This window comes from Pleurodeles waltl, chromosome 10 (genome assembly GCF_031143425.1).
Source record: "Pleurodeles waltl isolate 20211129_DDA chromosome 10, aPleWal1.hap1.20221129, whole genome shotgun sequence".
In the NCBI taxonomy this organism is placed as follows: domain Eukaryota; kingdom Metazoa; phylum Chordata; class Amphibia; order Caudata; family Salamandridae; genus Pleurodeles; species Pleurodeles waltl.
In genome coordinates, this window is record NC_090449.1 from 325,021,171 (window position 1) to 325,048,603 (window position 27,433).

General features: G+C 47.0%; 1 protein-coding gene across 1 annotated transcript in view; it reads left to right on the top strand.

Annotated features, from left to right (window-relative positions):
* Positions 1–2,252: 2,252 nt before the first annotated feature.
* AMDHD2 (amidohydrolase domain containing 2) overlaps positions 2,253–27,433 on the top strand; it is a 339,455-nt gene continuing 314,274 nt past the window's right edge. The window contains exon 1 of the mRNA XM_069210515.1: positions 2,253–2,357. The gene's annotated coding sequence lies outside the window, so the exon portion shown is untranslated. The remainder of the gene's footprint in view (positions 2,358–27,433) is intronic.

The following is a 27,433-nucleotide window of genomic DNA, read 5'->3' on the forward strand; positions in this document are numbered from 1 at the left end:
CTCGCTCTGCCTGAGAAGCATTATAGCCTGCTGGTGGGCCCGGAGGACTTGTTGTTATAGTGATAAGGCACATGGAATACACTGCATCTTTCCCGTGCCCAAAACAGATTTTTCTCCATCTGTCACCCCCCACCCAGCCTCTCTGAGACATACGTATAGCCTCTGCATCTTCCGTCACTGGAAGGGCTGCTATTTGTGAGTCCAGGTATGATTGATGTTGTCTCTGGCTGGTGAGGGCGGCCTCCGAGCGTGCAAAAAGTAATGGAATGTGTGTTACTCACTCAAAGTATATAACTGTTTAGTGCCACTGCCGCCTGCCAGCCAAAGTAAGATACCCTGGAGCAAGAGGATTGCTGACTGTGACTGTCTTCTCAGACAAAGCCTATAATTGCTGCTGCAGCCCATTTACCCCCCCCCCCCCTTTCCAAAGAAAGGGAGCTGTGAAGCGTCTCAAGTATAGACATGAGGCAATATCACCCACGTGTCCCTTCGTGGTGACTCTGAGTGAAGTAGTAAACCAAACAACAGAAGCAGGACAATATATTTGACGTTTGCAGGTCCAAATACTTCAAAAGTTAAACGAAGTAAATTGAGAAGCAAGCATATTTCACATTTCTTTGTCTGACTATGGGGAAAGTCAATCAGAATCCTTATTTTTAATGCAGTGTGTTATGTTAGTAATATTGTCCAGCTGCATAGCTTTGTAGTCAATAGTACTTTACTTTCTGGGACCTGTATTTGCATTTTTCTCACAAGTGAATTGCCTGTAACCCATGTCAGGCCAATGAGAGTTTAGACGGCTGTATTAAAGGCCTCAAGTCCAATCATATAGTGATGTAGATCAGCACTATCTTGATGTGATCACATTCCTTATTATCGTCAGTAAATATAAATGCCTTTCTAAAGCAGCACTGTGTTTTCCAGGCTGCAACTGCTAGCTCCCAAGTAAACAAATGCTAGATCTCCATTTATACACACACCTCTGTTCGGTGTGTGTGCACAATGCGTAACTGCTTGTTTTTACTCTTTATAGTGTCACTCAAAGGCAATGAAATGTCACACGAGCAAACAGAAAACACAGAAATGCCACACATAAGTAGTTTAAAACCTTAGCATGCCACACAGGTGATTTGAAACCTTGGCAGCTATGAGTGATGCTGATGGCGATGCAAAGGGGTGCTCTTCTCCGTCTTTAGAATATATTGCTTATTTTCAACATATATAAGTAAAGTGATAAAACTGATATTAAATGTTTCCTAATTTTGTTGCTAAAACGTCTTCAGTGGATCAGAGCCTGTAGACGATTACTGGAGCAGTATGAGTGGTAAATACGGATGTGTACCAATGATTGCATGTCAATAGGCCTGATCCAGGTGGGAGACTCCTAATTTTTTAACCCCAAAATACCTCTCTTTTTAGCTGTCTCTCACCTAAAAATTCATCATCTTCAATTAAAAAAAACACAATGGGGAAAATACATTCTCCATTTTTTTCAAAACCTCCTACTTTCTTGATCTAAAACCTATTCAGTGGTCTTCAAGGCTGAAGACTATTTTATTTTATTTAATATAGACCCAGAATAGTTGAATTCTTAAACTTGTCTCTCAAAAGTTGCAATAACGAAGTGACGCCAGGAGGTAAAGGGATTAGCACTCAAATAGTGTTTGGACAGTAATCAAACTCGATAAACTCAATCTTCGGCCGCTTAAACAGAGGAAAGGGATTTGAAATGAAATCCCCTCATGTGCTACGTCACTCGTAGTCCCACGCTTCCCAACAAGCATTTTCCGATGTCTTCACACATGCAAAGTGCTTTGAAAAGTAAAAATGAAGCGCAGGCCACCTTATTCTTTAGTCGCACAGAAGCAGTATCTACATAATAATTAAAAAAACGTCGGGTTAGCTACGATAATTTTATAAACACAGACTCACATCTATACGAGGATTGAAATTATATCATTTTAAACAGAAGTCACATACTTTACGCTTGCCAATGTAACAAATCACACGGAGGTGTTAGAACACACTGCATGATGTCACCCGAAGGCTAAGTCCACCCCCGGGAACTGGACCTTGACCGTATCCAAGAATAACTTCTGATAACCTAAGGAGCTCTTCACGGACTGTTTGTTTTTGCGTGCCAAGCCATCCGTGAGCAGGCAAAGTGAAGGGCGCCAGAAGGGCGGAAGCATTTGATCAGCAGACATTCTTTGTCAAGTCCCACTCCCTCAAAATACCCTTCTGCCCTCACCGTCATGGCTGCCTCAGTCGGTCACGTCACGTGCTGTGTCAGCTGAGCTCGGGTCACGTGACTAATGCAGAGCAACGGGGAGTGAGTGATACGGTAAAGTTGTCAGGTAAGAGAGGAAACCCGGATCGTTTATTGATTTTTACATAGTGCTGCTTAGGTCCCAGGAACCGAACCTCCTAATAATGAAGCATATAAAATATATGAAAACACCCTTCACCTTTCCTTCACTGTGCATTTGGATGATGCCGAGAGTAGTGTGACCCATGCTTTCTGAAAACGGCGGCGCTAGAAGCTTTGCCTAAGCCATGTCTGAAATGTAGTGTAATATACCACAACATTATGTAACAGAGAAGTTGATTTAATTTCCCCATTAACACGCATTGATATGAAGGAAGTTTTAAGTGGGACAATGCTAAAATAAAGCCGCTTTTGCTTTAAACGGTGAGACCGTCGCCTAAATGGGGAATGTTGCCGTGTATGACAACGAAACGTTTACCAGGAGAGGCATTTATGTTCCGGTAGTAGGAATCACTAAATGAAGCAGTTTATGTATGACTTTTTTCCTCCTTTTATTCATTTGGACTAAAGTTCTTAATGTTAATGGCTTGTAGAAAGAAACAACTATAATGCGATGTCCCGGCCCCCCTGCCCGGTGGTCTAATTGTCTCTCTCATTGAGTTGCTGTGGAGCTATCTTAACTGAACAGAAGTGGGAGCTGTCTTAACAGAACTGAAACCTGCGACAAACATGTTATACACAGATCTCTGCCAAAAGTGCATTAGCAAGGGCACAAGTCCTAAAAAAAGAACAGGGGGGACTAACCAAGTTAGACCGCATGCAAATGACATCATAACGCGTGACATTGCAAGAGGCATCACAGGAAGTGGCATTACAACCCATAACCTCATAGGAAGTGACATCTGATTTTAAGACCTTACACATATGCTGAGCAGGTCTAAGGAGTACATTTAAGCGAATTACCAGATTTAACAAATTAGATTTTGCATTGGGGTTGTGCCAAAAAAGTGACACAATCCCGACGCAAAATCTGGGCCTTAATTTCAATTTCTTTTTTTTAGATCTCTGCCACAAAAAATTGACACAAGGAGAAACTTGGCAATAAATCTGTTCTGCTTACTTGGTTGCAAACACTGCATTTTGAAAAATGATTTAGGGGTTAAGGCACCTGCTGGATAAAAATTCGTATGTCCTGTGAACCTCAGGGAATAATAGTAATGGTAAGATAACTCTAGTGGGCAACTGCAGATAGGTGTGTCATGTCTAGTTCCAGTTTTGAATCAAAGTAATGTAGATGGTTAACATGTCTCCTGCAAAGCATATCATGGCAGATTTTTATTTTATGTAGATAGGTAAGTGAGCTAATGCTTTTAACACGAATATCCTTTTGTTACTTGCAGTTCATAAATTGTAATCCTACTATAGCAAAGTAAGCTATGAAGGACATGGGACTCCAACACCTTGTAACCCTTACTATTATATGTAACACACCCTGTACATAGATTTACAGATATTATTTATTGTCATTCTATAACGTGTTCATGTGATGTAAAGCACTCTGACATCCTGCATTGGGATAAGTAGCGCTATAAAAGAAAAAAAAAAAATAGTGATGATTAAATTGCTAGTTTTTATAAATACAGGGACAGACCAGCATATCTGACATTCTTACTGTGCATGCCTATTGCTTATATCCAGGGACTGACCAAGTCAAAATCGTGTCTCTCTTAAGTACCCCACTTGTGCCCCTTCTGATTGCCGTATTTCAATTGTATTTTGTGCCATTTAGCGTATTTTTGTGACTGTTTTTTGAATTGTGCCTTACTCTTGTTATTGTGCCTTGTTTTCTGGTCTTTTTCGCCCCTTGTGCGCTCCCTGCCGCTGCCTCCCCGCGGCCCCGCCCCCCTCGCGCCCCCATTCGCCACTCCCTCCCGCTTCCCGACTCCCAGCTGCTCCTCCCTCCCCCCTCCCCCCTCCCTTCTTAATGGCTGGCGCTGCGCGTCCGCGCCGCTGGCGTGCCGGAGACGCGCCAGAGGCAAGCCCGTCCGCGCCTGGACCGCGCCCAGAGCCACCCCCCCTGGCCCGCACGCCCCCCGCACCACCAGACTCCGCTACTCAGCCAGCAAACTCCTCACCCTTAACCCTGGCTCCCCCACAGCCTGCTTCCAGGCCACTCCGAAGCACACCAAAGGACCCTTCTCCTGCCGCTCCTGCAATTTCACCTGCAACAGAACAAGGAAGCCTACATCAACCAACACCAACCACCTCCACTGCATCCTCATCAACACACACTCCGCACGAAAGCACGCAATCGAGCTCTGGGATCTGCTCGACACCACCGCCCCAGACATAGCCTTCCTGACCGAAACCTGGTGGAACGACTCCTCGGCCCCGGACATCGCCATCGCCATCCCTATCCCTGACGGCAACAAGATCACCAGAAGATCGCACCAACGGAATCGGTGGAGGAATAGCCATCGTCCACAAATCCACCCTCAAGATCCACACCCACACGGACGACACCCTCAAGACAGCTGAACACCTTCACTTCCAGATCCACACGGACCCCAACACTACCCTCAGAGGAACTCTCATATACCGACCACCAGAACCAAGAGCCCCCTTCAGTGACACCATTTCCGACCTCGCCAGCACCCACGCCCTCGCGTCAACGGACTACATCCTCCTTGGAGACCTCAATTTCCACCTGGAGAACATCAACGACGCCAACACCGCATCACTGACCACCAACCTCTCCAACCTCGGACTCAGACAACTGGTCAACACACCCACCCACAGCGCCGGTCACACCCTAGACCCACTCTTCACTGCAAGCAACCACATCTCTTTTCAACCACACCACCGAACTCCACTGGACCGACCACCATTGCGTCCATTTCACATTCAAGAAAAACACCGAACATCACCGCACCCCACTACCACCACACCGCCGCTGGGGAAAAGTCACCGCAGACCAACTAACCAGCCCCCTCGCCAAGAACCCGCCGACCGACCCCACCAACCCGGATTCCGCCGCCCTCAACCTCCAACAGTGGCTCCTCAACTGCGCCAACACCCTTGCACCACTCAAGAGGCCCACCGTCGACCAAGAAAAGAAAAAAGCTGCCTGGTTCACAGACAAACTCATCACCTCCAAACACTCCTGCCAGAAACTCCAGAAAAAATGGCTGCTCGAACGCACACCCGACAGCCTAGCAGCCCACAAGGAAGCCACCCGTAAGCACCACCAACTTATCAGACTCGCCAAACGCTCCCACTTCACAGAACGCCTTAACAACAACGCGCACAACAGCAAGGAACTCTTCTGCATTGTGAAGGAGCTCTCCAACCCCAACGCCATCCCACCATCCCAGAAACTCTGCAACAAACTCTACTTTTTTCTACCAGAAAATCGCCGCCATCCACGACAGCCTCAACTCCACACCTCCGCCAGACCCCACCCCCGAAAACTCCTCCTACACCGACCGCCTCACCACCTGGACCCACGTAGATGACGCCGAAACCCTAAAGACCATGAACTCCATCCACTCAGGATCCCCATCAGACCCCTGCCCACACCACGTCTACAACAAAGCCGACTCCACCATCGCCCCCCAACTTCGTAAAATCATCAACCTTTCCTTCGACACCGCCACCGTCCCGGACAGCTGGAAGCACGCCGACATCCAAGCCCTCCTCAAGAAACCAAAGGCTGACCTCAACGACCTCAAAAACTTCCGCCCGATCTCCCTCCTCCCCTTCCCAGCGAAGGTCATCGAGAAGATCGTCAACGCCCTGCTCACCTACTACCTCGAAGACAACTCCATCCTAGACCCCTCCCAATCCGGATTCAGACGCAATCACAGCACCGAGACTGCACTCCTCGCCGCCACAGACGACATCAGACAGCAAATGGACAACGGCGAAACTTCAGCCCTCATCCTCCTAGACCTATCCGCCGCCTTCGATACGGTCTGCCACCGCACCCTACTAACTCGTCTCCACGAAGCCGGAATACAAAACAAAGCACTCAACTGGATCTCCTCTTTTCTCTCCGGCAGAACCCAGAGAGTCCGACTCTCATCCTTCCGCTCCGAAGCCACCAACCTCATCTGCGGCGTCCCCCAAGGATCCTCGCTAAGCCCAACGCTATTCAACGTTTACATGACACCCCTCGCACAACTGGCCCGTCAGCACAACCTCAGCATCCTCTCCTACGCCGACGATACCCAGCTCATCCTCTCCCTTACTAAAGATCCACACACCGCCAAAGCCAACCTCCACGAGGGACTAAATTCCATCGCCGAATGGATGAGAAACAGCCACCTGAAGCTAAACTCCGATAAGACGGAAGTCCTCATCCTCGGACGCTCCCCCTCGGCCTGGGACGACTCCTGGTGGCCCACTGCACTGGGACCCCCACCTACTCCAGCCAACCACGCACGCAACCTCGGCTTCAACCTCGACTCCACCCTCACCATGTCCAAACAGGTCAACGCAGTCTCCTCCTCCTGCTTCAACACCCTCCGCATGCTCCGTAGAATCTACAAGTGGATCCTGACGGAAACCAGAAAAACGGTGACCCAGGCCCTCGTCAGCAGCAGACTTGACTACGGCAACGCACTCTACACAGGCATCCCAGCAAAACACATCCAACGACTCCAACGCATCCAGAACGCATCCGCCCGCCTGATCCTCGACATCCCCCGCCGATGCCACATCTCCCACCACCTGAAGGACCTCCACTGGCTCCCTGTGGACAAGAGGATCACCTTTAAACTTCTCACCCACGCGCACAAAGCACTACACGACGCCGGTCCCGCCTACCTGAACAACAGACTCAACTTCTACGTCCCCTCCCGCCAACTTCGCTCTGCCAACCTCTCCCTCGCCATCGTCCCCCGAATTCAACGCAAGACCTCCGGAGGCAGATCCTTCTCCTACCTCGCCGCCAAGACCTGGAATTCTCTCCCGACTTCCCTGCGCCAGACCCAGGACCTCCTCACCTTCAGGAGACTCCTCAAGACATGGCTTTTCGACCGATAGCAGCTGCACCCCCCCCCCCCCCCCACCCCCCAGCGCCTTGAAACCCTAACGGGTACATAGTGCGCTTTATAAGTATAATGATTGATTGATTGAAGTACCTGTGAAGTGACAACAAGCTGTGTGCCATTTGTTTCCCCTCCATTGCATTTGCAGGTAGGTGCGAAGCTCCAAATAGCTCCAGCAAGAACAAAAGGAGGCCTGATGGCCACTTAACTTCGGCCTTTGTTTTGGCCCCAGCTGGAATTTAAATGAAAAAAGGCCCCCTCACTGCCCCTTGCACATTGCTGCTCAGAAGGAAAGCAGACAGCGTGCAAACGGGGCTGAACGCGTTCCAGTGCTTAAACATGAATACAGGATGAGGTTCGGCATATTACAGTGCGACACAACTACTTGGCAGGGTGGACGGTGTCCTCCTTGTGAAAGTAGTGGGTGGATGCCTTGTACCCGCGACTACCCCCGACTTGTGCCCTGCCATTAGCCAAATGGTCTGTCTCTCCCAAACATTTCAAACTGTTCAGAGTCTGCATCCTATATTTTCGCACTCAAATCTCTGCAGTAGGTTCATTAAACCACAACCTTTCTCATGGGGATCAGAATAGCTGTTCTCCATGAAATGCACATCTCATTAGTAGGTGTATTTCCGCACTGAGTTTTCTGCCCAAGATTACAATCTGTGACCCTCCAAACTACACTTTTTAAAATAACTATTTATGCACTCTCTTTTCCTTCTCCACTTCATTCTCTTTCTCACTTTGTCCCCGCTGCAACCTTTTTTCTCCCTCTGATGCTCACTTTGTCCCAATTCTTCCTGCCTCCTTTACTTTGCCTTGTCACCCCTTCACTTCCCCCCCTCCCTTCCCCCATCCCTTTCTCTCCCTCACATAGAAAAAGAGGGTAGCACAGCAAGACACTGAAAGGGACAGGCCCAGAAATTTTAGCTGTGTCTGAACTAGTTTCACACTGACAGCACAAGGGAGATTATGTCACGTGACTGTTGCACTCTAAATTTCTAGACCTTCAACTCAGCTCTAATTATTAAAGCACCTGTTGCTCAGAGCCCCTCTCTGCCAAGATGTCTATCGTTGTCTTCCTGCAGCTCTACGTCTCACAATAATCTTCAAAGTACAACGTAAAAACTATTTTTGGGTGAGAGAGGCGCAGCACAGACCACTGACAAATATTTGTGTAAAAAGGGCAGCTTTTATGGAAACAGGTGCACATCACATAAATTCCTAGGACATTCTGCCTTACACAGAACTGGTCACCTATGTTGTCCTACCCCCACCCTAAATGTCCCGTCCCCCCACATAACTTAATCCTGCAAGTATCTACCTTCTACCATGCTGCACTAATTGTGACCTTTAACTCCCATACAGATTTTCACTGCCTCTATTAACATCTAAGTTAACTTCCTATAGCAAAACCTTTTACTTCCTGCCTCGTCCAGGTGTGAACTTGTTTGTACGTTCTATTTCAGTCTGGTTCGCCACTGGCAACAACAATAAAGTTAGCTAAATCCATGCAAACTTCTCTACCAAAAGCCTCTGGACCTGCCTCAAAGCAACAATGATACAACAAAATAAGCCCTTGTGCACCATGTTGTATCTCCATTAAGTCTGTTCCAACCTAAAGATCCCCTAAACCTGTGCAGTGCCAAACTGCTTGCATAACTCGAATCATTTAATGAAGGAGGAAGTGGGAGAGAAAATGTTTTCCTGTGTCAGGAACCAGCCAGTGTGTTACCTATTACCGAAATAGGGGCAAACAGCTCATAATATATAGTTCTTGGGCTATACCTTAATAGAAATAATGCTAGAAGTCTCCTGGACTGCACCACTTCCCCAATAATCTTGGGACCACACCACCCCTTGGTTGGCTGCCCCCCAAGTCCCTCTTGATTGAGAGAGGTGAAGCGCATACCACTGACACATTTTGTGTGAAAAAGGCTGCTTTTATTGCAACAGATGCACATCACATAAATTCCCTGGGCATTTCATATTTCAAAACTAAAACCTCACTTTACAGTACTGGTCACCTATGTTTACCTACCTCCCACACCTCAATATTCCGACCACCACATAACTTAATCCTGCAAGGAACCACCTCCTACCATGCTGCACTTCTGCAGTTGTGACCTTTTAACTTCCCAAACAGCCTCTCACTGCCTCAATTAACATCTAACTAAGTTAACTTCCTATAGTGAAACCTTTAACTTTCTGCCTCGCCTAGGTGTAAGCTTGTTCACACCTTCCCTTCAGTCTGGTTCGCCGCTTGTAACAACAATAAAATTAGCTCAACCCATTCAAACTTCTTGTCCAACTGCCACTCAGAAAAAGACCTTGAGACTGACTACCCCGCCAACTTTTGTCATTCAACAGCGAATGTTAAAAGTGCTAGCCAACACTTCCCATAGCAAGTACAAATCCATTCTATATCGGAACAAATGTACACAATCTCCACAAAAAAGTTGAAGGTTGACATAATGCAAATCTGTATGCTCAATCCTGCCAACACCTTCTTCCTTACAAAAATATCTCATCTCCTCATTAATGTTCCTTCTGGCTTTGTCAATCGACGATGGCTTTTGTGGCTCCCGCCAAGCTCTCTTATGTATAAACTCAGTCCAAAGCATATACACCCTTGTAGAGAGCTGGATTCTGGTTGCTGTACCCCCTCCACATTTTGCCTGGTTTTGGATGCAACTTAGACTGAATTGCACTGGGTTCCTGCTAACCTGGTCCCCAGTGCCATTGTTCCTTACATAAAGCAAAGACACCTGGGCACTGATTCCCCAAGTGACCAGGCCCTTCATCCCGTACCCGCCCCTAGTAAATGGTACCCCTGGTACCAAGGGCATGGGAACTGGAGAGGGCCCCTCGGAGCTGCAGCACACCTTGTGCCACTCTGAGGGACCCTGCACCAACCTTATGCAGACTGCTATTGCAGGCTGCGTGACAAGGTGGTCCCCAAATGGAAAACACAACATGGCACACAGACTGTGTGCCTTGTCCCCTACACTGCCTGCAGTATATGTAAGTCACCCCTCTAGCAGGCCTTACACCTCTAAGGCAGGGTGCATTATATTACATGCGAGAGCACATCTGCATTAGCAGATATGCTACTGCTATGTCTTTGTGGATTCTCAGACATAGTAACTGTAAAGGGAAGCCATTTTAAATTCATGTGCTGGACACTGGTCATTACGAGTTTCCCAGCTACATGATGGCTTCTCTGAATCCTGGGATATTTGGTAATATTTGGTATCAAACATTTCAGAATAATAAACCCTCAGTGACCCTAGGGATGGATTTATTTTAAAAATGCAAACATCTGCCACCTTAGGGGTGCCCCCTGAAAACGTACCAGCTACTAGAGTGTTGACTGACTGGTTCTGGCCAGTTCAGCCACCACATACATGTTTCTGGACCTCCACAGTGAAAGCCAGTGCTCTTGAGGCCCAGAGACAAAAGCCTGCTCTGGCCGGAGGGGTTACCTCCTCTCCCGGGCAAGCTTCCAGGGCGGGAAGCTTCAAAGCATTTGTAATGTGACCCAGGTCTCTGCAGATGGTTGACATGACCAACTCCCCTGTCTTGACCCCACTTTTCGTGGCAGCACAGGTGGGAAAAATAGTTAAATTAGGAAGAGTGCCCACTTTATGCCAGTCTCACCCCTAAGGTGGACAAGCTGAAGTGGACACTACTTTTTAAATTCCTCCATCTTGTGTGGAATAAATTAGGCCAATAGGGTAGAGCTATGTCCACTTCCAAAAGGAAGTGGTCATAAGAAGGGTGTATTCACCCTGAAGGTGAGTAGCCCATTGGCTACCACCTGACACTCCCTGCAACGCCCCCAAATTCAGTATTTAAGTGGCACCCCCGAATCGTAGAATTCAGTTTCCTGTCGACCTAAGAAGAGCCACACAAAACAGAAGTCGCCCAGCAGAAAAGACTGAAGACACCAACTGACTTGGCCCCAGTCCTACCGGCCTGTCTGCAGCCTTCAAAGATATCTGCGCCCACAAGATGACTGTCCTACAGCCCAGCAACCTCCAAAGCCTTTGGAGGACTGCCTGCCTTCAATAAAGAACAAGAACTTCCATGGACAACGGACCTGTCCAAAAGAAACATCTCCAAAGAAGAAAGAAGACTACTTGAGGAACAGCAAAACGCAGCCTGGAACCACCTCTGCACCCGACACCCACAGCCTGAGACCAAGTGGCCCACCAGTCCAGTGAAGGTTCCCCAGCGCTTCTGACCCTTAGTCCATCGTGGGCTGACCCCTGCCGGACTCCACAGCAATGCCTGCAGCCTAAATCTGAGGGCTTCCCCGACCACGACCTGGCTGGTAAGCTGTGTCCGACACCAGCAGACACACCTGCACCTGGAACCCCTGGGCCTTGAAGAGCTAGACCGTTGGTGTCCTTATGACCCCTGGCATCTTAACCCACCTGGGCAGATGTGGGTTGGCCTCTTCCAGCCCTCTAGCTAGAGCCTGCAGCCCATTTCTGAAAGTGATCTCCTTCACTGACTAATATTGGGAGCCCAAGGCTGTGTTGGCATTCTGCACCTAGCCACCCCTGTGCCCCTGAGGGTGTAAGTTTGGTGCTACCTTGTGGCCCCTCTTGTTCTTGCTTCACCCCAGGAGATCCACCCCTGACCTTGGTCTACTCACCTGTAAGCAGCACTGCAGTGGATACCCCCTGTCTCTACTGGGTAGCATTGGGCGCCCAATGCTATGTTGGCACGCTGCACCCGGCTGCACCTGTGCCACTGAGGGTGTAAGTTTGGTGCTGCCTTGTGGCCCCCCGGTACTTACCTGTGAGCAGGGTGTCTTCAGTCCATCCCCATCCCCCTACTCCATTGACTAATATTGGGCACCGACTCCAACTTTGGCACCCAGCCTCCACCAAGCCGCTGTGGGTGCACACTTGGTACCAAACTTAACATTGCCTGGTGCTTGCCTGAAACTCTGAACACTGGGGTTGTAGGTTGTGTACTTACCTGAGAAACTGCATTCTTGTTTTCATTCCATAGGCTAACATTGAAGACTCTGAAAATTGCACTGTCGAGTTTTGAAACAGCAAAGTATTTTTAATTTAAAAATTGCTTGTCTTACAACAAAGTTCTTTGGTTCAAATCATATATAAAATTGGTCTCAGATTTATTCTTTGATTGTCTGTCTAATTTATTGCCTCTGTGAGTGCAACATGCTTAACATGACTCCTTGCTAAGCCTAGCTGCTTGCCCACAATACCACAAAAGTGGCACTAAACCTATCTATTTCTGCCTCTGCAAACCTTTGGGGATCAACTGGACTCTCTGCACAGTGTACTTCATTTTAGTACAAAATATAGAAAGCCAGCTTCCTACAATCCTGACCACTGCTGTTGTATATCCTTTAAGTCTTTTATAATTGCCTGCAGCAGGGCCAAACCTTTTTCCACAACCAAATCGCTCTAACCAAGATGAAGAACTAAAACATCGGGGCACCCCTCCCTGTCAAGAACTTGTTCAAATTGGTTAACAACTTCCTCCAACACAAGCCCCCTTTACCATGTCATCAGACCTTAAAGAAATTGAAGTCAAAACCCAAGTTTCTGCATATCCTCTCTGTCCCACTTGGCTCTCTACCCATTTCACAAACAAATGGTCCACGATCCATATGGACAAGTTGGCAGCCCTTGGGCCTGGGACCAAACCTGCAAAACAGTAACAGCAAATAAGGAAGTGCTAATAGCTCAACAATTCTCTCCATCCATACGCACTTAGTGCCTGAAACAGTAGGAAGACCACCTACCCAGCCTCATGATGTGCTCCTGACTCCGTCCCCTCTTGCCTGCCTCGGTTGCCACCCCAATCGAAAAGGAATGCATGCCATAATCACCTGCCTCCCTCCCCAAATGGGGCTGCATTCTGAGCAGTATGGCTAGTAGCTGAAAGGCTGTCACTGCTGCCACATCTTTATGCCTGAATACCCTCTACTTAGGTCCCTTGCGTGGGCATGCAATGTCCCCCCCATTTTACTGGGCAGAACATCTCCACTGGGTAGATCTGAAGCACTATCTTCTTCCCTTTGATCCATCTTGGATTTGTATACCCATACCTCCAGAACCCATCCCATGTCGTCCTTCATAGCAGACAACGACTGTCCCATTGCCTCGATAACTAAGACACCCTGAATGCTCCAAAGTACATCCAAGTCATCAGCGTAGCAAACAAAACTACTTCGTCATTCCTGTTGCAAATTGTGAGCAAACTTTAAATGGCCTTAGAATACAGGTGGCAGGTAAATGGCTTCTTTTTCCGCCCCTCGTGGCCCTTCTCCCTGGCCCAACCTTCCAACATCCTCGTCCACAACTCCCCTGCTGACGGACTACAACCCCAACTAACTTCCCCATAAATGCAGTGCCTGCCAGCTTCCCTGTGATCGTGATTCGTGACAGACCCCTTTTAATCAATGCCAGGATGAACTGAATCACATCTTCCAATGGCCTCTTCAGTGCCCCATTGTCCAAAAATTCAGACAAAGCCTGAGCATATGACCTCCTGGTAGATGCAGTCAGCGACCCTACCACCAACTGGAACATCCTCCATGTCCTACTGTCCAAAGTTCCATTGAAATCCTTGTCCCTGTCTCCCTGTCTGCCTCCGTGGCCAGCCCATGGAATCTCTCCCACTGTGAACGAGACAAGACATTGTCCTCCCCGGGCACATTCTACGCTCTAAACAGCATGTCATGTTTTGAACACTTCAACACAAAAAGTGTAGCTGCTTCAACACTTGAGTATCTCTCGCGGATTGCTTATTCATCAGTTGCACCACTGCCATGTTATCAATCCTGAAAAGGACTCTTAGGCCAACTCTGCACCCCACAATGTCACTGCTACCACCAGTGGAAAAAATTCCAGAAACGCAATACTCCGACCCCTATGTTTCCAGTCCGTCGGCAAGTCCTCCGCACACCACTTTCTCTGCTAGTACAATCTGAAACTGATAACCCCAGCCATGTCAGGGTAGATCTACACATCCCATGCAAAGTCCTTAGGGTGATCAGCGGAATGCCATTAAACAAATCAAGAAAGAAACACCACATGCGTAAATCTTCATGTACGCCCGCAGATAATCTTACATGATAATGAAGCAACGACATACCAGATAAGAACAGCCCTAGTCCCCGACAAAAAGTCCTCCCAGCACTCACCCCTCTACAGGCAAAATTCAAATGTCCGAGCAGCACCTGAAGTGCCTTCACCGTAACCTGGTCTTAGCCAACATGGTGTCCAACAAGAATTGGATTGTAATTTTCTTATCAGTGGTAAATCTGCTTCTATTGCTACTGACTCACGTTCAATTCCTAAAAAGAACAGGACTATACTGGGTCCCACTGTCTTTTCTCGTGCTAAAGGCACCCCCAAGCCCCCCATAAGCTCCTGAAAAATTACCAGCAGCCGCTGGTAGTCCACAGAGCTGGGTTGGCTCACAAAAAATAAATCATCATGAGGACTGCCAATGTGAAAAGGTACTGAAATGCTTCAATATAGCATTAGAAATACAGCATCCCTTGGCAAAGCCTTGTCCGCATACCACTGACCCTCAAACTGAAGGCCCAACCTGCTCCTCTAGGGTCGTAGTCACATTAACAGAGGAATATGACACTGAGGTTAGGTCTTCCACTATATAATCCTTAACTGACTGTAGACGGGTGTCAGAAATCCCGGCTACATACGACGTGGATTCCCCGTCCGGCAAGTGCCCCGGGGGTCCCGTAAGAGAGGAAATCATGGATGCAGGAAACCCGGATAGCCGGGTTTCCAAAACCATGAAAACCGAAGAAGGACAAGGCGTGCAGGTCGCGAACTCAGAGGAGGACGAGGAGGAAGAAGACGCCGGGACAGAGGAGGAGATTGCGAAAGCAGGAGACGCAGGAGGAAGAAATTCGGACATTGGGGAAGAAGAACCCCAGTACGAAGGACTCGGGAACTCTGGAGGAGACCCCACAGAGTACCGGTCAACCTGACGACACCATCTGCTGGGAGAAATAACATCTACCACCGGGAACCCTGGAAAAGAAGAAACAAAGAAAATCACCAAGACATAAAGATAAAAGACAGTGACTGTGACGAGGATACCTATATTCTAAAATAAAATCACTTATATAAAACACCCACCTGAGTGTCTCATTAATACCTATCGCTATATCCACTGCCACACTGACCTTCCTTCAGGCCATGATAAATGTTGTATTAACCTAAATTGCCCCTTTTCCTTCTTAGGAACAACTCCCAATAGGGGACACAATCAACTCAGTCATGGGCCACTCATTAAATGGACCAACCATCCTTCCCTCCTGTATTTCCTTATGCATGGTTTGCCATACCACCTGTGTGTGTGTGTGCTTGCACCGCCTTGGGATTTTCTGTCCACCTGCGCAGCCTCATTCCCTCATACCCTAAGCTGAACCACAGCGAAACCGCTCCCAAAGCTAAGTGGCATCTTCTTTCTGGTTAGAGTACTGCAGCCAAAAATCCAACCTCTCTAGATTAATTGGCACATGAGCTCTTGTCCATTGTTCCCCTCCCCTCTATAGCCTGCGGATTGTCTGGGTTGCTGAGCACCTCCAGGCCCTTGATTATGTTGCCACTGTTCTCAGGGTAGTCCTGTGTATCCCCCACCGCCCCAAAGCAATGGATAAAAGCATGTTTCCCCATACATTTGGAGCACCCCTGCCTCAATTTACCATACTCCCTTGTTCATAAGCATTTGCTGAAGTTCCAGCAGGCTCCCAACGGTCCACTCTGTACCATTATTGTCGCCCCCACCCTACCTCCACAAGGTGGGCGCCCCTGAAAGGTCAAGTATACTATCAGTAAGATGTTGGCTGTAAAGATAATTTTCTTAAACTTGGTGGGCCCCATCGTATGTTGCCACAAATCAGAATCAATCTCCCCCAATTTTGCTTCTGAGTCCAGCGCCGGGTGCCCTCGAAACTCGTCATAATACTGTGCCCATGCATACCCCATGTATGTGATCTCTGTTTCCGAATCACAACTGTGCATTTAAATAAGGCCACACACCTCTCTGGATACTTTTTACAGTATATGCTCACGTGTATTAAGAAAGCTACCGTCCAGTTCTCAATATTCATTGTCACCTTCGGCCCCTTAGACAATTCGTACTCCTCCTCCTTTGACCTTTCCTTAGCCCTGAGCTCCCTGTGCAAGAAGTTAAACATCTCCACGTATTCCCCCTCTCTATATCTTCTCTTTTGTGGACAGCATTAGGTGTGTGCCTAAAAGCTTGGTCACCCGCGTAAGCTTTTTGATTTTCAGTTTTTTCTCTCTGGCCCATCTGTCTTACCCACTTCCCTTCTCCCCCTTTCTCTGTCATGCGACTTTCCCTGCTCTCTGTCCAAGCCCCCTGAACCTGTGATGAGCCCGACTCCCTGCTTACCATGTCCCTTAAGCTGGGATCCTTCTCGCTTATTAACTACTTTATGCTCCTCCATGCCTACCCCTATGTCCTTCATATGCAGGTCATTAGGCAACCTGGTGCCACCACTGTCCAGTTCCTCCCAAGCATCCACTCCAGTCGACACCATCTGAGGAGCAGTGGCCCTGGCCCACGTTTCCTCACCTGGTGTCAAGGTCAGTACCTTCTTCAGAGCCTACCGTCTAACCAGTTGATTCTATCTATCAGATATGTCCTCCGAGCTGCGGTGTCGTTGCATTCCGTACTTTACTTCGCCAGGGGCTGCGCTAAACCTGCCAACTTGAACAATGACGAGGCCTCACCAGACTTTCTGTCAGTAAGAGCTCTGTTCAACAATGCCATCCGGCTGCCTACATCATGCCCTGCCTTCAATTCCCTTCAGGGTAATGGAGCTGCACCATACTTTCCAGAGTCTGTAACTCTGCTGCCCTGCTTGACCTGGGAAAAAAAAAAATAGGTCTGGTGTGCTGGTACCCTGTGCCTGTACCACCTATGTTGCCTCCACATCCTGCAACCAACACCATCTACCTCACCCCTCCCAAACATCTGCGGCCCCAACTCATTAACCTGCACCCCTTCCAGGCAGTATAACTGCACTGATTAAAAAGGCCAGGACACTCGTATGAAATAAGATAAGAGTCTGTGCAGATGAGACGGAGGGCTTTACACGTCCTTTTTCTCTACATGCACGCCAGCTTAATTATCGGGGAGCAAGACACAGCGCCCCCAACACAAGAACTTACCCAAAATAACTGTTATGTTCATAGATCGCACCGTAAAAGATTTAGGATCCATACGTGCTGACTTATGAGTACTCTCTCACAAAGACTCGGGGATAATAGTGTTTTGCCCCCGTCACATGATTCCCCCTACTCTTTCTTTACTTGATTAGGATAAGCCATTTATTCATGTTAACACCTTACTTATACTTTGCCCTGAGGAAGTCAATGAGATTAATTTCTCGGAGACGAAACACGTGTTGGCTGTTGGATGTTGTTGTGATGACCACATATGGAATCTTTCTGATGTGATGAACATGTATTAAAACCTTGCACAAGAATAAAGACACTGAACTTTAACTCTGTTTGGATTATATATTGATTCTCCGAAGAGCAAGAACCTAACTGCACACACTCTTATCTTATTTCATACGAGTGCCCTGGCCTTTTGAATCTGTTTGTTTTTTCCTATTGGAGAAACACTGGAGGTGCTGGGAGGACCCTCCGTTCGGGAGCACCGTATTTACTATCTATTGTTAAAGAAATGTATTGGTGATATTCTGTTAGCGCCTATCCCTATAATTTTCCCCCCTTTTCTTCACAACTTTTGAGCATAACTGCACTGCGTGAAATTCTGCCCCGGCCCTCTGCCACCCACCTCTGTGCCTGAATGAGCACCCCTCTGTGCTGGTGCCTCACCCTCGCTGCACCCCGCTTGATAGTACATTTTTGGGGGCTCTCTTGCCATGGACCCCAGTGTCCCATGCTGACCTAAATCCTGCTGCCCCTCATTTGGCATCCGCTTCCCTCCCATCCTCCTCACCATCGTACCATTCCAGCATTGTTGCCAGCAAGGCCAATGCCGTGCCCCTGGGTGCTACTGGATCATGAGCCTTGTCCAGTGCTGTCCATAGGCCTCCCTGCTCCCCAATCTCATGCTGTCCCAAGCACCTTTCTCCCTCCCAGTTGGCCCCCTTGGACCACTGTGTCCATAATCCCTGTGGGGCCCTCTCCAAACAACCTCTTTAATTAAACGAAATTGCTGGCTGCCGGCCCATACCTCCCTCCTTGCCGTGTCCCAATCTGGTCTGACTTGCCCTGTGGATTGTTTCTCTCTCCTCACCTCCTTGAGTGTCACTGCACTTGTGTCTACCTCCTCATGGCCACATACAGCCCTGGCCCTGCTTGCTCTGTTGACCCAGAACTCTTCATCTATGCTGACTGCCCCCCCCATCTGCTGTCACATGCTTAATGCACCGTGCACAGTGTGGCCTTTGTGCCTAGCGGGCCCACACCCTTTCAGATCGCTTCCCCACCATGCAGCCAGCCAGAAGCAGAGGAATCCCTTCCCCACTCCCACACTCCGACGCAGCGCAGGTATGTGCTGACTCTCTGGCTGCTACCTCATAAGTTGGGGCTTCCTGCTGCCTCACTATGCCTCCATGTTATTCAGGAATGGGCTGCCTGGGCTCCTGCTCTGTCCAGCGACCCCCTTGCGTAATATTTTGGGCTACTTCCCGAACTCTCGAGTGGCTCCACATGCTTACCTTTGCTCTCTCTGCAATGCGGCCTTCTTCGGCAGCATACACCCCAGCACCACAGTGCCACTCCTTTGGACACCCAGTGCGTCGGGCAGCCTTCTTTTACATTCACACCCACCACTAAGAGGTCCAAGTGCCCTGCTTATTGGAGAAAGTGCAGCACTTGTACGACCTTATCTGCTGCCATCTTAAGCTTCTACCAATTAAACCTTCCTCACAAAGCCAAATAAAATTATTTCCTGCTTCAGTAACCAGCCACCGTGTCACCTATTACCAAGATGGTGGGAAGCAGCCCAAATATGCCTGCATATATAGCCCTTGGGCTGTACCTTAATGGAAAGAAGTTCAAAATGTTAGCAGCCTTCTGGACTGCATCACTCCCCCAAAAAGTCCGGTGGCACACCTCTCCTTAGTCGGCTGCTCCCCAAACTCTTATTCCAAAAGCTTTTATGTTACAAAAAATGTCAGTCAGTCAGTCAAAGAACTTTATTAAGCAGTTGCCATAAAAGTACAAATTAAGATCAAAATTCCGAAAGTACAAACAAACAGAAAAAAAGTAAAACACATCTTACATATGTTACCAAAGAAAAAGGATAACCGAATAATCTTATCCAAGTTCCTCTTTCACAAATATCTCAATATTCTTATCAAAACGTTTACTAGTTTCATGCAATATAGTACTAAAAAACTGTTTACCCTAAAATATAAAAAAACGTACTTCCTCTGAAATAAAAGCTATACTAAACCACATATATAGGGTATAAAATTGTAGATATAAGAAATAGATTTAAAAATCAGCATGAAATAAAATGAATAAATTACAGGATATTAATACCGGTTCCTAATAGCAATAGATGATCTAATAAAATTTAAAACCTGATAACAAATTTTGTCATTTGGTAATTTCTGAAAATATATCAAAGCTTCCTTATAATGGATTGGTCTTAGAGTGCGTAAAATAGGTAAAATGAAAGTATTTCTAGGGGAGGCATAAAGAGAGCAAAAGAGAAAAAAATGAGAAGTGCTTTGTTTTGATCTGGCATTGCAAGGACAGGGTGGTAAATCTTTTTGCCAAATACACTGCTTGGGAAAGGCCACCTTAAAATGAATCAAATTTAGTCTAAGGAAAATTAAAAGAGAATATATTTTTGGGCATGAAAACCAGGTCAAATTAAGGTTCAATATGTAAGGTCGTAACAATCTGAGTATAGGAATCTAAAGATTTCAAGTTGAAACAGCTATGGAGTCTTATGTGCAGAGTATGCTCAGAGTGACGTGCTTTCAACAAGGGCTTTGCAGATTTGGTTAGCATTTGCGGTTCTTCATACATATACCTAAGCCCCAACTTGTCAAAAGAGTATCGCAGGTACGAAAGCCAGGGAATCCTCTTCGAGTTAGCCAACTGTGTGCATTCAGTAATACATTCCTGCACAAGACTAACCGCTGGGTTTGTCCAACATCTAATCCACAGCAAAAAGGGGGCAATAGAGACGAGTCCTCTAAACAGCATTGGCCCACTTCCTCATGGATAGTGATGTTTGCTATACACTTAGGTACCATCAATAGTCTGTGCATAAATTTATTCTCAGTACATTGGAGAGTGGGTATTTTAATGTAACCCCAGACTCCGGCCCCATATAGGGTTGCTGAGGCACACTTGGAGTTATATAGCGTCATAATCTGAGAAGACAGTCTATGGCCCAGTTTACGGGTAAAACGAAAAATCGCTTCAGTATTCCTTCAGTATTCCTTGACATTTGCTGAGTCTTAAATTTAAGGTGAGTGTTCCAGAGCATAGAAGAACTTAAATGCATACCTAGATAACAGAAATCCCTCACCTTATTAATGATATTGCCCCCCATAGTAAATGTTTTAGATTTTGTATTTCGGGGGCCACATGTCATGACAAATGTCTTTGAATAATTAACTTTTAAATCTAAGTCCAACATGAAGTCCAGAAAAAGATCCAGCAGGCCTTGTAAACCATTTGCAGTATGTGCAATAAGTACAGCGTCATCTTCATATAGTAAGATTGGGAGCAATCTCTGGCCCATCTTTGGCACATCCTTCCCGTTTTTTGTAAAAAAATCATAAAGCCCATTAATATATATAAAAAAAAAAGAAAGGGGGCCAGAATACATCCCTATCGCACTCCCCTAAAAGAGGAAATGGCAGCAGTTCTCTGTCCCGATGGGCCATACTGAACTGACACCTTTAATTCCATATGCTGGCGCTTTATGAGATCTAATAGAGTCACATCGCATCCCAGAGTTTCCATGATTTGCCACAACTTCTCCCTGTTTACCAAATCAAAGGCGCTAGATAAATCAATAAAAGCCATATGAATTGTCTCCCTTTTGGCAATAACATATTTGTTAAGAATGAGATGCAGGTTTAATACTTGCTCGACTGTGCCCAAACTTCGAATTTCAAATTCTTGAACGATATGGTCATGGTCAAGCTGCTGAGATACAAAAAGAACGCAAAAAGAACAAGTGATGGATGGAATGCTGAACAATGTCAAACATTCACCCCCAGTACAGAGATCTGGGCCTAAATCCATCATTTTTTTGCTGCCCATGTGTAGGAGGCTGGCCTGACTTGTAGTGGGTACCAGAGGTACTTACACCTTGTGCCAGGTCCAGTTATCCCTTATTAGTCTAGAAGAGGTGTTTCTAGCAGCTTAGGCTAATAGAAGGTAGCTATAGCAGAGCAGCTTAGGCTGAACTAGGAGACATGCAAAGCTCTTACTATACCACTGGTGTCATATGCACAATATCATAAGAAAACACAATACACAGATATACTAAAAATAAAGGTACTTAATTTTTATGACAATATGCCAAAAGTATCTCAGTGAGTACCCTCAGTATGAGGATGCCAAATATGCACAATATATATGTACACAATACCAAAATTATGCAGTAATAGCAAAAGGAAGTAATGCAAGCAGTGTAAAGTTACAATAGATTGCAATAGGAGCACATAGGTATAGGGGCAACACAAACCATATACTCCAAAAGTGGAATGCGAACCACGAATGGACCCCAAACCTATGTGAGCTTGTAGACTGTAAGAAAACAGTGAGGGTTAGAAAAATAGCCCACCCCAAGACCCTGAAAGGTAGGTGTAAAGTGCACCTACAACCCCCAGAGAGCACAGAAGTCGTGATAGGGGGATTCTGCAAGGAGAACAAACACCAGCAATGCAACATCAGTGGATTTCCGGACCTGAGTACCTGTAAGACAAGGGGACCAAGTCCAAGAGTCACAACAGTGTCGAGAGTGGGCAGGAGCCCAGGAAATGCCAGCTGAGGGTGCAAAGAAGCTGCCACTAGTTGGAAGAAGCTTGGTGTTCTACAGGGAGTGCAGAATTATTAGGCAAATGAGTATTTTGACCACATCATCCTCTTTATGCATGTTGTCTGACTCCAAGCTGTATAGGCTCGAAAGCCTACTACCAATTAAGCATATTAGGTGATGTGCATCTCTGTAATGAGAAGGGGTGTGGTCTAATGACATCAACACCCTATATCAGGTGTGCATAATTATTAGGCAACTTCCTTTCCTTTGGCAAAATGGGTCAAAAGAAGGACTTGACAGGCTCAGAAAAGTAAAAAATAGTGAGATATCTTGCAGAGGGATGCAGCACTCTTAAAATTGCAAAGCTTCTGAAGCGTGATCATCGAACAATCAAGCGTTTCATTCAAAATAGTCAACAGGGTCGCAAGAAGCGTTTGGGAAAACCAAGGCGCAAAATAACTGCCCATGAACTGAGAAAAGTCAAGCGTGCAGCTGCCACGATGCCACTTGCCACCAGTTTGGCCATATTTCAGAGCTGCAACATCACTGGAGTGCCCAAAAGCACAAGGTGTGCAATACTCAGAGACATGGCCAAGGTAAGAAAGGCTGAAAGACGACCACCACTGAACAAGACACACAAGCTGAAACGTCAAGACTGGGCCAAGAAATATCTCAAGACTGATTTTTCTAAGGTTTTATGGACTGATGAAATGAGAGTGAGTCTTGATGGGCCAGATGGATGGGCCCGTGGCTGGATTGGTAAAGGGCAGAGAGCTCCAGTCCGACTCAGACGCCAGCAAGGTGGAGGTGGAGTACTGGTTTGGGCTGGTATCATCAAAGATGAGCTTGTGGGGCCTTTTCGGGTTGAGGATGGAGTCAAGCTCAACTCCCAGTCCTACTGCCAGTTCCTGGAAGACACCTTCTTCAAGCAGTGGTACAGGAAGAAGTCTGCATCCTTCAAGAAAAACATGATTTTCATGCAGGACAATGCTCCATCACACGCGTCCAAGTACTCCACAGCGTGGCTGGCAAAAAAGGGTATAAAAGAAAGAAATCTAATGACATGGCCTCCTTGTTCACCTGATCTGAACCCCATTGAGAACCTGTGGTCCATCATCAAATGTGAGATTTACAAGGAGGGAAAACAGTACACCTCTCTGAACAGTGTCTGGGAGGCTGTGGTTGCTGCTGCAGTCCCAACCAGTCCCAGGATGCTTGTTTCCGGTCCAGGGAGGACCTGGCCTGCCAGTTCGGGCTGGACTGTTCCCATGAGGAACAGGGTCAAGACTGATTTGCATATGGCTGGGTCCAAACTGGGGTGGCATGGTGAGCAAAAGAACGATGGATTAAACCCAGATCTGTGACTGGGGGTGAGTGTTTGCATTGTCAGCACTCCGTCCATCATCCTTTTGTGTTGCTAAAGTTGCCCTAAGTGGGAAGGGTATGCCCAGACGTGGGTCCCTTGCTCACTGTGCTACTGGAATCAAGCTAGCCTGGCTGATGAGGGGTGAAACCCTGAAACCGGTCCAGGGAGGACTTGGCCTGGCAGTCCGGGCTGGACTGTTCCCATGAGGAACAGGGTCAAGACTGATTTGCATATGGCTGGGTCCAAACTGGGGTGGCATGGTGAGCAAAAGAACAATGGATTAAACCCAGATCTGTGACTTGGGGTGAGTGTTTGCATTGTCAGCACTCCGTCCATCATCCTTTTGTGTTGCTAAAGTTGCCCTAAGTGGGAAGGGTATGCCCAGACGTGGGTCCCTTGCTCACTGTGCCACTGGAATCAAGATAGCCTGGCTGATGAGGGTGAAACCCTGAAACAGGTCCCAGGATGCTTGTTTCCAGGTCCAGGGAGGACCTGGCCTGGCAGTTCGGGCTGGACTGTTCCCATGAGGAACAGGGTCAAGACTGATTTGCATATGGCTGGGTCCAAACTGGGGTGGCATGGTGAGCAAAAGAACGATGGATTAAACCCAGATCTGTGACTGGGGGTGAGTGTTTGCATTGTCAGCACTCCGTCTATCATCCTTTTGTGTTGCTCAAGCTGCTGAGATAAACATATATTAATGGAGTCAAATCTAGATCTTATGATTTCTTGATTAAAAATCGTTGGGTTTATTTTATCCCACTTCAGACGTAAACCAGAGTTTATGTGAAAAGTAGTATTTCTTCTCAAACCCTGATCCCTGGGTACCTGATCTATAATGAAGTCTAGGTTGATACACAGAGGATTGTGGTCGCTGGCACAATGAGGGATTATTTTAAAATCACAAATTAAATGATAATCTGAGGAGCCGATAAGAATAAAATCAATGATGCTCCCCTTCACATTCCCTGTAAACGTTGGGACATTTAGAGATTCTAATGCCATTTTCTCCCTGACATGAACCAAATCAAAATTACATAAGAAGTAGTTCAGAGCTTCTCCTTCAGGTGAGTGGGTAAAGTAAATTAACGATTCTCTGCCTTCAGTAGGAATAGCACACAATTCTAGACTTTCCTGACAGCATAGGGAGGTATTAAAATCGCCGACCCATAAGACTACAAAATCTTCGTCCTGCAGTTTAATAGAGGAATCAACAAAATCCACAGCGTCCTCTAACGTTCCTTTAAGGAGACCGCGTGGGACATTATTATAAATTTTTTAAATCAAAATACCTTTACACCCCCTAATAGATAATAGAACTATCATAAAATAAGGAGAGGACCAAATTAAGGAAGCCTTCAGAGATGGTAAACATAAAGATATGAACTTTAAAAGACCTCCACGTGCTCTTCCCGTTGTAGAAGTTTCTGCCGGCTGGTAAAGAGTTGTATACCTGTCCAAAAAAGACTTATCCTGAGACCAAGTTTCCTGTAGACAAATTATGTCAAAGGATGATATAAAACTCACCCAGTCCGGATTGTTTATTTTAGATTGGAGCACCGCAATATTCCAGCTAATCAGGGATAGAGGCTTTGATCCTGAGTGAGGTACTAATCTATCAATATTGTTTAAATGGGTGCTGTCTGAAATCCTCTCTCTTACTCCCTGAACTAATTCGTCATGGTCATCATCAGTCATTAAGCTCAACAGATTTTTGTGACCCGGGCTAGTGATAACCTTAAGTCAATCATTTTCGTCAAGAGAATTAAAGGACAGAGGACAATTGCTAGTGGGAGCGTTTGCAAGCGCGTATGGCCTAACAGGAGCTAAGCTGTAATAGCTAGGGACAACACTGGTACATTGAGGAAAAAGAGAATGGTCGTAAAAATGACATAACAAATGAATTTGTATCCCTTTATCTGGGAAATAAGAACAATCTGAGTTTGCCAAGAGGTGATCAACTGAACACGGGTTAGCAAAATTAATTACGACATAGTCTCCGTCGTCCCTATTTCTTCGATGGCCCCCCTGCCTCACTCTACGTGCCATAAGGATCTTGTTATTCGGATGATATTTAGCCTTAAATTTAGATTTCAGCCAATGAACAGACTTCCTAATCAAAGCTTGGGTGTCGTCTTTTTTGTTACTGTCTAGAGGCGGTACATTTGATAACACCAGAACATATGGAATACAGTCAGGAGGTAGGTGCAAGACATCTGCTTGATTAATAAAGTTATTAAATGATGGACAATTTATGCCAGGTAGAGTGGCTTCTTTAGAAGTTGCTTGTGGCAAACTAGACACGGCATTACCTAGGCCAGGTATAGCTGAAGGTCTGGCCATAGGTGGACCAGCATCATGGGATGCCAATATGGGTAATTGGTTTACCTTTGTTGCCACATCCCGGCTCGGTGCCATTCCCTTGCTCAGTACTCCTGGATTTGGTGACTGAACAAGGGTACTAAAGACGCTATCACAAAAACAATCTAGTTTTTTGGTAATCATGTTAGTAAGTTTCTCCTCTAGAGTAGTGCAAAAAGATTTAAGTATGGAGTCTATTACATCAAAAGGATCGCTATGAGCATCATTTCTCTTACGATGTTCCTTAGTTGAAACCAAAACAAGTGATTCATTGGGACTGATTGCCGGTGAAATATGTAAACGCGTTTTCGAGCCTGACACCTTTTTTATATTCCTGGTCTTTTTGCCCGCCTTCCTCTTCTTTAGTGGTGGAGAAAGTGCCGGGGAGCGTTCCAGGGACGAATTAACACTTTGAACCGAAAGTTTAGATACAAGTGGTAGGGGCATATTACATTGAGCAGATTGTGTTATATTGATAGACGAAGCCAATGAAGGTAACCCATCCTTTGAATTAGTAGTTATATGGACAATGGGTTCCAATGGGGGCTGCTGAGCAGTGTTTCCAACAGCCCCAATCCTTTCTTCAACTTGCTCTAGTTCGGATTCAATAGCCCCAATCACAGAAGATAAATAGCTGGTAATAGAAGACTGACATGAAGAGCTGGGCCCACCTTCCCCCTTTTGCAGATTAATCTTTCTCTTCCCCATTTTGGATGTCGATCTCCCACAAACTCCTTACCAACTTCCGAGAGAATTTACCACCAAGCGAGAAAAAGAAACGTTAGGGGGGAGCCCAGCCCAGCCTATTCCGGTCGATGATGGGCGAAGGACGGGCCTGCCCTTAAACCCGGGCGCGTCCTGCGAGGCGGGAGCGCGAGGATGATTTTAAAGGGCTCCTGCCCTCACCACAGCCTCCTGCAATAAGCGCGTCCCGCGAGGCGGGAGCGTGAGGATGATTTTAAAGGGCTGCTGCCCTCACCACAGCCTCCTGCAATAAGCGCGTCCCGCGAGGCGGGAGCGTGAGGATTTTAAAGGGCTGCTGCCCTCACCACAGCCGCCGCCTCCTGCAATAAGCGCGTCCCGCGAGGCGGGAGCGTGGTAATGTATTTAAAGGGCTCCTGCCCTCACCGCCAGCCGCCGCCTCCACCAACAAGCGTGTCCCGCGAGGCGGGAGCGCGAGGACGATTTTAAAGGGCTCCTGCCCTCACCACAGCCGCCGCCTCCTGCAATAAGCGCGTCCCGCCAGGCGAGAGCACGAGGATGATTTTAAAGGGCTCCTGCGCTCACCCCCAGCCGCCACCGCCACCAACAAGCGCGTTGTGTATTTAAAAAGTAGACCAC